The sequence below is a fragment of the Cervus elaphus genome, chromosome 11 (assembly GCF_910594005.1).
Source record: "Cervus elaphus chromosome 11, mCerEla1.1, whole genome shotgun sequence".
Taxonomy (NCBI): domain Eukaryota; kingdom Metazoa; phylum Chordata; class Mammalia; order Artiodactyla; family Cervidae; genus Cervus; species Cervus elaphus.
In genome coordinates this window covers 46,683,345-46,696,512 of record NC_057825.1, presented here as the reverse complement: position 1 = coordinate 46,696,512, position 13,168 = coordinate 46,683,345, and the positions used below count along the sequence as shown (strand labels likewise).

Sequence of the window (13,168 nt, the reverse complement as noted above, 5' to 3'; positions counted from 1 at the left end):
TGTCATGGGAACAATTCTGCCAATTCAAATATGACTATGGTATAAACAATAAAATGATTTAAAAAAGAAAAAAAGAAAGAAACCCAAGATCCTGGGGTCAAATGCTTGTGTACCCTATCCCATGAAAAAGTATAAAGGAGAGTGACTGGGATCTAGGGTCACATTCAACCCCAATATTTTGCTGAGGATACTTGTTATGTTAAGCCAAACAGTTTAGAGACACAAAGGAGACTGAGGCTATGGTTTAGATCACTGTGAGAGTCCTTTGTGAGAGATCAGGGGAAGGTAAGGGAAATCAGGAAGAGGGCTGGGCATATGTTCCAGGAAGCTTTTTCTGAATGTCCTCTACAAAAGTAATGCATTTCCTCCACATTTAAATTGCAAAAATTTTATAATATTTAGTAGATTATGGGGAATGGAAAGCAAAAGTAAGAAGTCAAGAAATATCTAGAGTAACAGGCAATTTTGGCTAAGGAGTATAGAATGAAGAAGGGCAAAGGCTAACAGAGTTTTGACAAGAGAAAACACTGGTCATAGCAAATATCCTCTTCCAACAACACAAGAGAAGACTCTACACATGGACATCACCAGATGGTCAATACTGAAATCAGATTGATTATATTCTTTGCAGCCAAAGATGGAGACTATACAGTCAGCAAAAACAAGACCAGGAGCTGACTGTGGCTCAGACATGAACTCATTATTGACAAATTCAGATTTAAATTGAAGAAAGTGGGGAAACCACTAGATCATTCAGGTAGGACCTAAATCAATCTCTTATGATTATACATTGGAAGTGACAAATAGATTCAAGGAATTATATCTGATAGAGTGCCTGAAGAACTATGGACAGAGGTTCCTGACACTGTACGGAGGCAAGGATCAAGACCATACCCGAGAAAGAGAAATGCAAAGGCAAAATGGTCAGCTGAGGAGACCTTACAAATAGCTGTGAAAAGAAGAGAAGCAAAAGGCAAAGGAGAAAAGGAAAGATATTCCCATTTGAATGCAGAGTTCCAAAGAATAGCAAGGAGAGATAAGAAAGTCTTTCTCAATGATCAATGCAATGAAATAGAGGAGAACAATAGAATGGGAAAGACAAGATATCTCTTTAAGAAAATTAGAGATATCAAGGGAAATTTTCATGCAAAGATGGGCACTATAAAGGACAGAAATGGTATGGACCTAAGAGAAGCAGAAGATATTAAGAAGAGGTGGCAAGAATACACAGAAGAACTATGCAAAAAAGGTGTTCACACCCATATAATCACACTGGTGTGATCACTCACCTAGAGCCAGACATCCGGGAATGTGAAGTCAAGTGGGCCTCAGGAAGCATAACTATGAACAAAGCTAGTAGAGGTGATGGAATTCCAGTTGAGCTATTTCAAATGCTAAAAGATGATGCTGTGAAAATCCTGCACACAATACACCAGCAAATTTGGAAAACTCAGCAGTGGCCTCAAGGCTGGAAAAGATCAGTTTTCATTCCAATCTCAAAGAAAGGCAATACCAAAGAATGCTCAAACTACCGCACAATTGCACTCATCTCACAAGCTAGCAAAGTAGTGTTCAAAATTCTCCAAGCCAGGCTTCAACCGTACATAAACCATGAACTTCCAGATGTTCAAACTGGTTTTAGAAAAGGCAGAGGAACCAGAGATCAGATTGCCAACATCAGTTGGATTATTAAAAAAAGGAAGAGAGTTCCAGGGAAACATCTACTTCTGCTTTATTGACTGTGCCAAGGCCTTTGACTGTGTGGATCACAACAAACTGTGGAAAATTCTGAAAGAGATGGGAATACCAGACCACCTGACCTGCCTCCTGAGAAATCTGTGTGCAGGTCAAACTGCAACAGTTAGAACTGGACATGGAACAACAGACTGGTTACAAATAGGAAAAGGAGTACATCAAGGCTGTATATTGTCACTCTGCTTATTTAACTTATGTGCATAGTGAATCATGAGGATCGCTGGAATGGATGAAACACAACTTGGAATCAAGATTGCCAGGAGAAATATCAGTAACCTCAGATATGCAGGTGACACCACCCTTATGGCTGAAAGCAAAGAAGCATTAAAGAGTCTCTTTGATGAAAGTGAAAGAGGAGAGTGAAAAAGTTGGCATAAAACAACATTCAGAAAACTAAGATCATGGCATCTGGCCCCATCACTTCATGGCAAATAGATGGAGAAACAGTGGAAACACTGACAGATTTTATTTATTTATTTTTGGCTCCAAAATCACTGCCGATGGTGACTTCAGCCTTGAAATTAAAATATGCTTGCTCCTTGGAAGAGAAGTTATGACCAACCTAGACAGCATACTGAACAGCAGAGACATTACTTTGTCAACAAAAGTCTGTCTAGTCAAGGCTATGGTTTTTCCAGTAGTCATGTATGGATGTGAGAGTTGGACCATGAAGAAAGCAGAGGGCTGAAAACTTTATGCTTTTGAACTGTGGTGTTGGAGAAGACTCTTGAGAGTCCCTTGGACTGCAAGGAGATCCAACCAGTCCATCCTAAAGAAAATCAGTCCTGAATATTCATTGGAAGGACTGATGCTAAAGCTGAAACTCCAATACTCATTGAGTTTCAAATTCTCTGACTCATTTGAAAAGACCCTGATGCTGGGTAAGATTGAAGGTGGGAGGAGAAGAGGACAACAGAGGATAAGATGGTTGGATGGCTTCACCCACTCAATGGACATAAGTTTGAGTAAATTCCAGGAGTTGGTGATGGACAGGGAGGGCTGGCATGCTGCAGTCCATGGGGTCGCAAAGAGTCAGACATGACTAAGCAACTGAACGCATGTCTAACGCTCATTATTTATTATTCCTGGTAGATTATGATCTCCTTGAAAATAAAACTCATATCTTTTTCACCAGTTACATTCATATTACCTCAACATTGTTTCTTCTATTTAGTAAATTTCCAATGAATGTTTGTTGAATGAAACTGTGCCCAAATTTGTTACTTCGCTGACTTCTTATGGCAATGGTGTATATAACAGAATGATCTGGAGTGATTTTAAACATGCAGACCTGGATAGGCCAGTTCTATGCACCACAGATTCTGATGCATTCAACTAACTGGCAGACTTAAAACATTGTTTAATACCCCCAGATCATTCTGATATATGTACCTGACTAAATATCAGTACTTTAGTGAGTGAGAAAGAAAATGCTGTTGATTTCCAATACATATATCCCTAGAATAAATTTCAATTTGACCAAATTTTCTTTAGCTTCCTTCTTCTCAGTTAGTATTCTTCTACTCCTTATGGCACCCTATTTTCAATATACTTTCCCATAGGGACTATCTCACTTAATTAGCTGTCTGCCAGATTGGAAAGCAGTCCCTGATCAGGTGTTAGCTGATGCTTCCTATGGTGTTACATCTTGTAAAGCAATTTCAATTTAATAGGAAAATGTGAGGACCAAAATCTTTAGGGCTTAAGATATCTAATAGGGGTTTCAAGTACCAGCATGGGAGCTATTTCAGGACAGGGAGGTCTTTAAAATAGACCTCTAAAATCACAACAAAATGGGTTTCCCACTTATGAGGTTGGCCCCATTTCTCCAAACATCAAATATCAGTTATACCTGACATGAAAAGTTTCTGGTGATTTCTATTCTATTGAATATAGTCCTGAATTTAAGAAAACATTTATTTGTCAATTGTTCTTTATAAGTATCTTTCTTATAGTATCTTTTAAAATCTATGATGTGTGTTTATATATATACACACACAATGATTTGTGGGACAAGTTTAGCAGTGACAGGTAAATTAATCCGAGCAGTTTTCTTTCAAAGCTAAGTCAAGGTTTCTTTGTTAATGAACATTTTCTTCTTTCCTTATCATAAGCTTAAGTGGGACAAAGAGGAGCAAGACTGCCACCAGAGAAGTGCTACAGTAGGAGGTTACAACCCTTCATTTTCTCTACGGGTTTGATTAGCATTGTTCCTTAAACTTTTCAGTCAACTTTAATATCAACTTAGGGCAGATAAGTTAAAACTAAAGATAGAACTCTTCTACTTAAAAAAAAAAAAAGTTTGGTTTTTATTTTTTAAAAGAACAAAGGCTGAGAAATGACATTCCTTATTAAAGAAAATCTGTCAATTATTTATCTTCTTTGTTTTACACCTCTTCTAAAAGAAGAAAAAACACACATGCACATGCTCACACACACACACACAAGCAAATATACAACCTAAAAGACAAAGAAACAAAGAAGTCTCCAAATGGTTAAATGCTACTTTGTATCAGATACTCTTGCATATAGACTATATTTAATTTTCAATGTAATCCTATGAGGATAAAATATTATTGTGTTTATTTTTTTTCTACCATTAACTAACTTGAAGAAATTCCACAAGGCAGGATTCAATGTTCATTAAAACACACACACACACAAACACACTCTCAATGGAAGAATGTTATTTGCATGATTAGATGAAAACAGCTATATTTTTCCCCATAAAGTTGGTTAAATTGTAATATTTTCTCATAAAGTGTGAATCATTAGTACCAGAAAACAGCAGAACATGCACATGTGATTCATTACATATTTTCCTAGTTGACTTTAATTGATATTAATTTTTTTCATGCAAACATTTATTAAACAGAAACTGTAGCACTTGTATCAGACACTTGGGATTTAACAGGCATAATTTCTTCTTTTGAAGAGCGTTAGTCTAATGGGGGATACAGAGAAGTAAAAAAGCAATTATAATTTAGAGTGACAAGGACCACATGGGGAATAAGAGTGACAGCAGAGGAACACCTAACCCTGACAAGAGGATTGGGAGGCTTCTGGAGACATGCTGGGCTTACAGGTAATTTGATGAACAAAGCAGTCAGTGGCTCAGTTGCTGCAATTACTTATTTTTATGAGAAAACACACAATGAGAAATATTTGTGAACATAACTTCAGCAAATTGAATATTGATTTTATATTATATCGCTTAGGGATTTAAATTCTAAACTTAGCAGATGAAAGAAAGTCCTAATTAGTAGCAGCATCTTTTAATAACATATTTCAAATTGGTATTTATGACTGATATAACTTGGTCTATGAAAAATTATGTCTGGAAAATAGTTCAAATCATGATAGATATTGAGCTATTAACAAAGAAACACTAAATTAAAAGATAAATTTCAGTAGCAGATGTAAGGGCAAGTATTCTACTATTATAGTATTAGAATCTATCATGAAGAGAGATCTTGAGCATGGCAGAGGACATACTCTTTTTAAACATGGATAAGAAAAAATCATTTTCACTAGGAAGTGAGATTAAAGGATGAGAATAGAAAACATCAATGCTGAAAACTGATTTTTAAAATGGAAAGATTTATGGGAAATATATTTCCTAATAGGAGTTGATAATTTTTTGAATGTTGGAGAAATAGACACTCTTATATATGTGAGCCTACAGACTTTGATTTATTAACACAAGTTTCCTTCTGAAACACACCAAGGGTGAAAGGACAAGTTATAAGTTTGACCAAAGTAACAATTAGCTAAGCATTTGTGATTTTTTTTCTCCTGTTGCCAAGTTATTTGGCACAATCATTACATCTTAAAAATATATACCCAGATCAAAGACTTTCAAACAATTTGGAAAAGGGCCTGAGTTAGCATTTAGAGACAACTTTGGAGGCATTGAAATAACCCTGAGAGTAATATGAAGCTATTTTTAGTCTTTTAAATGTATACCTGTGATTTTTCCCAAGACTGTTGTTGTCAAATCAATGACCTTTAACTGCCAAAACAAACAAAAACACAAACTAACAATAAACTCAAACTTAAAACATGAGCTCAAAAATAGTACAAAAGTAGTTTTTGTCCAAAACTGTAGTTTCACTCTTCAGAGTATTTGTTAGTCTCAAATAGACACATCAAGATTATAGCTCTCAAAAATTTCATGCAGTGATTGCATCTCATATATATAAAAGCATTTCAAAGTGAAAGTCACTCAGTGGTGTTCAACTTTTTGCTACCCCATGGACATGGAATTCTCCAGGCCAGAATACTGGAGTGGGTAGCCATTCATTACTCCAGGGGATCTTCCCAACCCAGGGATCAAATTCAGGTCTCTTGCCTTGCAGGCAGATTATTTACTAGCTGAGCACTCAGGGAACTCCAGGCACTTTCTGAACAGTATATGAAGTGTTTTTTGTTTTTTTGTTTTTTTTAATACAATTTGTGTTTTCTTCTAACCAAATATTTTCTTTTCGCTGTCTCAAATTGTTCTCAAATGGGGGCATGTAAGATTGGTATATATGTATAAATTCCTCTGCCCTGATAAATAGTACAAAGCAACCAAGCAGATACCAATTCTGTGTGAGGTTTTCTTGCTAAGATTTACTTTTAATTACAAGTGAGTTCAATAATCCAGATCTAAGGAATAAATACTTCCTCTACAATTAGAAATTATCTATTTAAAAGATTGGCTTTATTGATCAACTTTACAGTAGTTAATTTTGTAGGATATGCATCACCAGCCTGCTGAAGGAAAATTTATTTCTCCCAGAGCATTGGGTACTATATCTCCTCAGTTGTTGCCCATTAGAATGGAAATACCTATTTTTTTCCTGGTCATATATTTTTTAAGATATCAGATCACTGTGTTCCAGTCTTTCCTTGTTATTTGTGAATTTGGAGCAAAAAAGTTTTCTTTTTCTGTATTTCTTTGTATGAAATGGAGATAATCTATCACACTGAAGGAAGAAGTTTGAGCTCAATTCATGGACAATGCAAAGTGGTCTGATGGCCATCAGGTTTTATAGTAAAAACTATATTATCTTTTTAAAGTAAAAATAATTCTTTTCACTAGGCTAAACTAATATTAGCAAAATAGAAGTCCTCATCATAAAACCTAATACATATTAATTGGTTGCTTACTTTAGCAATTGATTAGCAGTCTCAGTTTGAGTTTTGGTCCAAATTCTAATGACCAGTTTCCAGGTATAACCTTTTTTTCTTACTTACCCACTTTTGTTTCCTCCTCTCAACTACTAAAGAAAGGTTAATTTTGGCAAATATTGGTTGGCTAAATATTTTTGGTTGTCAGGAAAGTTCCTTCGCCTTATTTAAGTAAAAATAAAAGACATTTCTCATTTTCACTAAGAACTTTATTGAACAACGTATTTACCATTTTGTTCCATTACTTTCTGCCATTTTTTTAAGCAACTACAGAATTCTGTCTTTCCTTTTTATCTTTTTAAGCAATAAACTGTTCCAAGTGCCTTTTAAGTCTTCCAGGGAATTGAAATTTTTTCCAAGAACAGAATTTTGTAAAGATGAAAATAAATGGAAATTTGAAGATGCAATATCTGGTGAATATGGCAGATGAATCAGAGCTTCCCAGTCAAACTATAACAGTTTTGCTTGGTCATCAAAGAAACATGCATGCAGTCTTGTGTTATCCTGGTAAAAGATTATGCATTTTTCCATTGCTTAATTCCAGATGGTTTTCATCAAGTGTTGCTTTCAGTTGATCTAATTGGGAGCAGTACTTGTTGGAATTAACTGTTTGGCTTTTCAAAAGAATCTCATAACAGAGGACTCCTTTCCAATCCAACCATATACATGACATCACCTTCTTTGGATGAAGAATGGCCTTTGGTGTGGTTAGTGATGGTCATTTCATTTGTCCTATGACGTCTTCCATTCTACATTGTTGTACAGTATCCACTTTTCATTCCCTGTCACAATTTGTTTTAAAAACAGAATGTTTTTCATTTCAATAGAGAATTGATTTGTCAAAAAGGGTTGTTTTTTTTTTTTTCTCTTAATTTATATGCAAGAGGAAATGGCAACCCACTCCAGGATTCTTGCCTGGAAAATTCCATGGACAGAGGATCCTGGCAGGCTACAGTTCAAGGGGTCACAAGAGTCAGACACAACTGAGCAACTGAATACACATGGAACTCAAACATCAAAAAAAAGAATATAACCAAGCTGGTGCAGATGACTTTCAACACTTGATTTGGATATCTGGAGTATGTCAGTTATCTCCTACATGGTAAAACATTGATTATTCTCGATGAGTGTCTCGAGTCAGTCTCTGTTAACTTCAACTGGTCAATCCAAACATGGAGCATTTTTCAGTGAGAAATCTCCCACACAAAACTTCACAAACCACTTTTTACATGTTCAATCAGTCACAGCATATTTTCCATACACTGTGCAAATCTTTTGTGTGTGTTTCAGTTGCATTTTTACCTTTATTGAAACAATACAGTATAATATGCTATTGCTTTTTTCCTTCCATTTTCAATATTAAAATGGTTTCACAAAAATTCACAAATTTTGTTAAGTTTTTGAAAAATGTATACTGATGTAACAGCTGCCACAATACAATCTAACAAAATTGCTTCAAATGAAGTTAAAGACAACTAAGCACTACTAGAGCCATTCTACAGTAAAAACGGGACAAACCTTTTGAACAACCCAACATTATTCTATTAAAGTGTGAGTGATGCTATTAGCTTGTTAATATTTCTGTTCATTTATTTTTTAGGTTACTTATACTATATCTACTTATTATGTACATAGTGTTAGGCTTTGTTACAAGGATAAAGAAAAGGAAGCTCATTGTCTAGTGTGAAAGTCAGATGATGTACCCACAAAGAAGATGAGAGTGTTAGCCGTCCAGTCATGTGTCACTCTTTGTGACCCCATGGACTGCAGTCCGACAGGCTCCTCTGTCTATGGAGCTCTCCAGGCAAAAATACTGGAGTGGGCTGCCATTCCCTAATCCAGGTGATCTTCCTGACCCAGGGATTGAACCTGGGTCTCCCACATTGCAGGCATATTCTTTACCATTTGAGCCACCAGGGAAGCACTAATTTTTTTTTTTTTTTAAGTTTTGGCCACATCACATAACATGTGTGATCTTAGTTCCACGACCAGGGATAAAACACACATTCCCAGCAGTGGAAGCACAGAGCCTTAACCACTGGACCACTGGGGAAGTCAAAGATGATAGAAATAAAAGCTATGGAAACTGGTAGATGAGACATACTATACTGAGGAGAATAAGAAGAAACTGCTTCCTTTTCCTCAGCATGGTAAACAGAGATAATCCAAGAGATTCAATACAAAAAGACTCTACAAAAATCTACTCTGAGTAGAAGCAGGATAGCTGGACTTGGAGTTTTGTTTCTTGGCTTTCAAATTTCTTCACTTTCAAAGTCAGGTACCAATAATAATTGCCAATATCACCTTTGTTTCAAGAGTAGCTCTATTGCTAAATTAATTTCAGAGGATTAAAAAAGAATTTCTGAAAGGGTATATCTTTCAATCAAATACTGCACAAAAATCAGTATCATACAAGTGAAGTTTGAAAAGTAGTGAAAGAAAAGTCACTGGTTAAGAAGAGTAGTATAATGATTTAATGGCTTAAGTTTCAGCAGTACAACGAAACTATGTTCAAAGCTTAAGAGATATATCACATTCAGGTTCATGAATGTTGTTCAGTAGAATAGAAACAAGATTTTAAAGGTTTAGGGCAGTTAACAGCAGTCCACTTTATGAATATCACCTTTCTACCATGTCCAGGATCTTCCTCCACCCCCATTACAGTTTTGAGGTGAAAGAAAGTGAAAGTGAAGTCTGTCAGTCGTGTCCGACTCTTTGCAACCCCATGAACTATAGCCTACCAGGATTCTCCGTTCATGGGATTTTCCAGGCAAGGGTACTCGAGTGGGTTGCCATTTCCTTCTCCAGAGTATTTTCTTGACCCAGGGATCGAACATGGGTTTCCCACATTGCGGCCAGATGCTTTACCCTCTAAGCCACCAGGGAAGTTTTGAGATAAAGTAGTAAAAATGCTATAGCTCCCACGTGGCTCAATGGTAAAGAATCTACCTGTCAATGCATGAGATGTGGGTTTGATCCCTGGAGAAGGAAATGACAACCCACTCCAGTATCATTGCTGGGAAATCCCATAGACAGAGGAGGCTGATAGGCTATAGTCCATGGGGTTGCAGGGTCTGGCACAACTGAGCAACTGAGCACACACACAGTAAAAATATTGGTGTGATTTTTGTCATTCCCAGAGGGTCAGCCAAATCATAATGAGCATGGGTCTCATAAGCCAAATTGTATTAATATGGTTGCAATTAACGTGAGACTGATAAGTGGAAGCTTTCAACTCAAACATCTCTGAAAGCTGAGTTTTTATGTTAGAGTTTTAAAATTACTTTATAAAAGTAATTTAAGCTATGGCTTACACCTGCTATTTAGTAATATTGATTGCAGAGTGTTTAATAAGTTTATAAATTTACCTTAGAAAGTGGCATCACCTTTACCAATAATATGAGAGTTCAATAATTTGAAAAGGAGGAATGGGAGAATTTTATGAAAAATATTAGATATTCAAGATATGCAATAATTCCTGTTGCTTAACTAAAAGTTGTTGTTTTTTTTTTCTACTTTTATTTCATTCAGCTACTTATTTATAAGTTCCCTGTGGCCATTTTAATTAGCTTTCCCACCACTCCTGTGAGATAGGCAGATAACATAAGGGGGTGAGATTGATGAATCTGGCTGTGGCTTAACTATTTTTTATAGAAAGTTGGAGGTTTCAGTAGTGTTGAAAGAAAACTCTAAATTTCTTTAGTCCATTTGACAATTCACTATGCTTAAACAATCAGAGCTCAAACTGTTCTTCGAATATGTTAAACAGTGTATTTAGCTACTACATATGTATTATCAGAATTTCCTCTTGTTCTAAAGGCCTCTTTTGCCTTAAGTTTCCTTAAGGGAAAATATTTTTCTTGCTCTTATTAGATAACTGAGTTGTTTTCTGAAATGTAGTGCCCAATAGAGAAAGTGTTAATAGTAGCAAACATTTTTGTTAATTACAATATAATTACAGGCATACCTCAGAGATACTCCATATTTAGTTTCAGACCACTGGAATAAAGTAAATATCACAATAAAGTGAGTCACATAATGTTTTGTTTTTTTCCAGTGCATATACAAGTTGTGCTTACACTATATTGTAGTCTATTAACTGCACAATAGCATTATATCTAAAAAATAATGTATAATCTAAGTAATTTTTTAAAATGTATTGCTAAAAAGTGCAGTGAGCTGAGCCTTCAATGAGTGATCTTTTTGCAATTTTAACATCAAAAATCACTGAAACAGATCACCTTAACAATATAATAATGAAAAAGTGTGAAATACTGTGAGAATTACCAAAATGTGACACAGAGATATAAAGTGAGCAAATGCTGCTGGAAAAATGGCACCAATTGACTTGCCTGAGGCAGAGTTACCATAAACCTTCCATCTGTAAAATACATGATATCTGCAAAATGTGATAAACTAAAGCACAGTAGAAGGTGGTGTGCCTATATTATAAAAAGCTGACACATCAAATTGAATAAAATTGTTTTCCAGTATTAAGTAGCAGTCATCTGAAAAAAGATGATGGGGAAATTAAAAACAGTGACAACTGAAGAGCATACTTTTTCACCAGCACACAATTACATGAATCTTGTATTTGCTTTCTATTTTTATAAATTATTTATATGGCAATATTTTAAAGTAGAGTGAATTGGTAAATCAGAAACCAGAATATCATCATGCGAAATTCCCATAATAAAAACTGATCCAAGGACAGTTCTATATGAAACAATAAATTAGAATAGAAGTGGTATTCTCTCGTTTTTCCAAGCAAGACAACTTATAATTCCAATTTATGCTGAATGCAAAGATGGATCCTTTAGAACTGTAACAATAAATTACTTATATTTATCTATAAGACATTTTATTAAATGATTTTTAAAGTATAATTTTTCTTCTTAGTAAAAAAGAAAATCTCTCAACCAAGTTTCCTTTGCTAAAATATGTCTCTTTCTCTTTCTTGTATAAACAGGAGAAAAGATATACTTACTCATTCAACAACATCAAAAAATAAATCAGTTTTATTAAATTTCGGCAATTGCATGATATAGTCAGGGTTAGGGTAGGATGAAGCTTCAAGATGATAATGTCAAAATATGACACATAAATCTCAGTAGACAGAGATTTAAAGGGAGAAATTATCTAAGACCCATCTTAATTATCTAAGGACTGACAACTGTTTTAGAATTATCTAGGGCCTAGCAAGTCCTAATCCCATTACTGAACAGTTAGAAATCATTAATTAAGTACTTAGTAAGTAAAGCAAAATGGTAAAGAAGGAATGTTGCTGCTGCTAAGTCACTTCAGTTGTGTCCGACTCTGTGTGACCCCATGAACTGCAGCCTATCAGGCTCCTCTGTCCATGGGAATTTCCAGGCAAGAGTACTGGAGTGGTTTGCCATTGCCCTCTCTGAAAAAGGGAATAAAGTTCAATATATTTGATGGTGAAATTGTTTTTTAATATACATATTTATATAATATACAAATTAATGTGTTATGTATAGCTAATATATATTATATATAATATATTATTTATGCATTTCTATTATGTACATAAAGTCTTACCAATTTCCATTATTTCTCTTTCATCACTCATTCATTTACTTACCTCTCTTTTTGTATAAATATAAAATACTTACTCTAATCCAAGTACTATACTAAGTACTAGAAATCTATCTGAAGCAACATGTACTTTCTGGCCTCAAGGGATTTGCAATAATATGACAATCAGGACACAGTATCGGCAGTAAGTGATTTCTGGGAGAGTGACCAAGGTACCATGAATACACACAGGAGAGTGAATCTGTCAATTTATGGGGATTGCAGCAGCCTTTATGTTGCTATGGAATTCTGAGAAGAGATCTTAAAACAGGATTTATCAGGATACAAAAGCAAAAAATGGTGTAGAAAAGATTTTGGATAGAGAAAATCACAGTTATCAATATATGTTTATAGTACCAGAAATAATAACCAAAGGACTGAAATTAGTTAAGGAGGGTTAGAGCCCTGAAATCAAGATGGCATTTTTTATTCTTCTTCTTCTTCTTTTTTTTTTTTTTTTTTTTTGCTTGCTTGTTTGTTTGGGGGGAGACTGTGGAGAAATTATATTGAAAGTTCAGGATAAAAAGGCAAACTGATTATTAAGAGCTTGAACTGATCAGATTAGGAATTTTAAAACTTATCTGAGGTTAGCAAACAATCACTATTAGGTTTTCAGCCCCAAAATGGTATGATTTGTATG

At 35.0% G+C, this 13,168-nt stretch overlaps 1 protein-coding gene across 2 annotated transcripts in view; it reads left to right on the top strand.

The window, feature by feature from the left end:
- The window catches only part of LRRTM4 (leucine rich repeat transmembrane neuronal 4), a 917,127-nt gene that overhangs the window by 154,613 nt on the left and 749,346 nt on the right, over positions 1-13,168 (top strand). The gene's annotated exons all lie outside the window — the stretch shown is intronic.